Source organism: Choloepus didactylus, chromosome 25 (assembly GCF_015220235.1).
Source record: "Choloepus didactylus isolate mChoDid1 chromosome 25, mChoDid1.pri, whole genome shotgun sequence".
Lineage (NCBI taxonomy): Eukaryota > Metazoa > Chordata > Mammalia > Pilosa > Megalonychidae > Choloepus > Choloepus didactylus.
In genome coordinates this window covers 3,852,283-3,855,085 of record NC_051331.1, presented here as the reverse complement: position 1 = coordinate 3,855,085, position 2,803 = coordinate 3,852,283, and the positions used below count along the sequence as shown (strand labels likewise).

Below are 2,803 nucleotides of genomic sequence, written 5' to 3'. Positions count from 1 at the left end.
CACTGTGGAAACATCTATTGTTTCCTTCAGTTTTGCCAATGTTTGTCTTATGTACTTGGAGGCACTTGATTGGGTGCATAAATATTTATGATTCTCAATTTTTCTTGGTGAATTTTCCTTTTTAATGGTATATGGTGTCCTTTTGTCTCTTACAATATCCTTGCATTTAAAGTCTCTTTCATCTGAAATTAGTATTGCTACCCCTGTTTTCTTTTGTCTGTAGCTTTCATGGAATTTTTTTCCTCATCATTTCTTTTTCAATACCTTTGTGTCACTAGGTCTAATGTCTGTCTCTTGTAAACAGCATATTGATGGTTCATATTTTTTAATCCATTCTGCCAATCTATATCTTTTAACTTGGGAGTTTAATCCATTCACATTCAATGTTATTACCATGAAGGCAGTCCTTGAATCAGCCATTTGTCCTTTGGTTTTTAGTTGTCAAACCTAGTTTTTCCCTTGAGCCATTTCTCCCCAACTTCATCTATGTACTGAGTGGGAGTACAAACCATGTGGAAATCCAATCAGTCCACCAATTCTCCATGTGTAGTGGGGGCTGCCAACCCTATGGGTAGCTGGTGTGCTCTGCAGTTTGTCAGGGAGTCCACTCAGGACACAGTGGACCCAGGCATTCCTGGAGCTGCAAGTGGAGTTTTCTGGGGCTGCAAAGCAGCACACTCACCTTCCAGCTCAAAGGGGCCCAAAGTCCCTGTCTGCCATCCACTCATGGTTCCCTGGTATTTGTGGGGGGGGGGGGCTCCTGGCACTTCCATGTGGCACACTTGCCTCTAGGCTGTGCACACTGCAGGCTTCTGGAGGAAGAGTGGATACTGTCACAAGTCCACCAACTCCCAAATTCCCTCAAGGGAGCTTCTCTTGGCCATGGGGCTGTGAAGGATCATCTCCCCAGTCAACTGCAGGGATGGGGCTTAGAAAGCCCCTCAGTCCATGCTCAGCAGTCAGTTTCCCAGCTTGGAAGCCATGGGGGCTGTGAAGAGTCATGTCCCCCAGCCAACTGCTGAGATGGCTGCATGGGTCATGGAAAGCTGTCTCCTTCCATGCTTGTCTGCCTGCTCCAAACACCAGTCCCTGGAACGGTAGCTCTTGGCTGTGGGTCTGTGAGCAGTTAGCAACCCAGCCAAGTGGTGAGGAGGGTGCATGGGGGCATGGAAGTCTTCTCTCCTCTGCACTCATCAGCTGTCTCCAACTGCCTGTTCCCCAGTGCCTTTCAAGTCTGAAAACCCACCAGTCTTAAATATAGTCTCCCAACCTCTTCAGCTCTGTCCTTACCATTTGGTCTAGAAGTCCCTGCAGAGCCAGTGGAACCCCTGAAGTGCTGTTCTGGAGTGCTTTCAGTCCTTCATCTCGTGTTTTTCATGGAGGAGAATTTTTCTCTGTCTCTTCTAAGCCACCGTCTTTCTGGGAAGTCCAGCCTTTCAGCCTCTTTTGTGGCATGGTATACTGATATCCCAATGTTAAACATTTGTTTTCCTTACTATGGTCCAGGAGCAAGCCATAAGATGTTTCCAAAATGTAGAATAGTTATCCTCAGAATGTGACATAAACTTGCTCAAACACCCTCAAGTTGTGTTTTGTGATTCACTAATATGGGCCTGCCAAAAACTCCATACAACATCCTTCTCTGTCACAGATACTTTAACCACAATTAGATATGATGTGTAGATCTGTATGCACAAATGAGATATTAGTTGCCTTCAAAATACAAGGAAGCCCAGCAGATATTGCTACTCTCTTCAAGTTAAGAGGAGCCAAATGCAGCAAGTTGTCCTCCATATTGAAGGGGATATCTCAGCATGCCCCAGACCACTGGGCTGGCAAACATTTTGCAATGGTGGTAAAACCCTGAATTTATGTGGAATGTGTTTCCCACAGTCTGAGACACACATATTATACTATAGTGTCCACATTGGTTGTTATTTCATGCACAATCAACTGCTTCTGTTGGCCTTTCATATTAGAAAGAGAGATAAGCTAATATTTAGGTAAATAGCTGTAAGCCAAGTGCCAGGGAAAGGCTGATTTTATAAAATGAATTATTATACATCTCTGAGTGAGTGCTGAAGATAAAGATATTTGTATCCTATGTGAACCCCCACCAGAGCAACTTCAGCTGAGGCAATTGTAGCAATCAGCGGGCAAGTTGAGCCATTCTTTGGATGGCAGTCAGACTTGATCCCAGCTATGTCTGTCCTTGCCCCATGCACTCATGAACACATTGGCCTCAGTGGAAGGGATAGAAGTTATTTATGTGCTGAGAAACATGGACTTACTCTCACCCAGACATGCTTGGTTGTTGTCACTGATGATTTCCCCAACTACCAACAGCAGAAACCAAGACTGAGTACCACATGGAGACATATCCTTGGAGAATCAGTTAACTAGAAATTGACAAGTTGTTAACCTTGTAGCACTGCCTTCATTTAAGGCACACCACTTTTTTTCTGATAAATAAAATTCTGGAAAAACAATTAAAAATATAATCATTCAATAGACCTTGGTTTCTTCTGATAACAGGAAAGTAATTCAGCCTGAAAATAAAACATAATACAGAAATATATTAGGAAAGCCCAAATGCAGCTGTAGTTTATTTTTCCTTCAGTGCTTAGTTTTGAAATACTTTCAAACTTAAAATGCTGTTGCAAACGTGATCTAAACCCATTCAAGCAACTCCAACATCTTCCTGAAGATATGCAAGCCTGCAAATTATAAGTTTGCCAAATTTGCTGTACCATTCTACCTATCTGTCTCCCTCCCTATTCATGTTTAAAATATTTTAGAGTAC

At 43.0% G+C, this 2,803-nt stretch overlaps 1 pseudogene; it reads right to left on the bottom strand.

Moving 5' to 3' along the window:
• The window catches only part of LOC119520218, a 4,423-nt pseudogene extending 2,118 nt beyond the window's left edge, over positions 1–2,305 (bottom strand).
• Between the last annotated feature and the right edge of the window lie 498 nt (positions 2,306–2,803).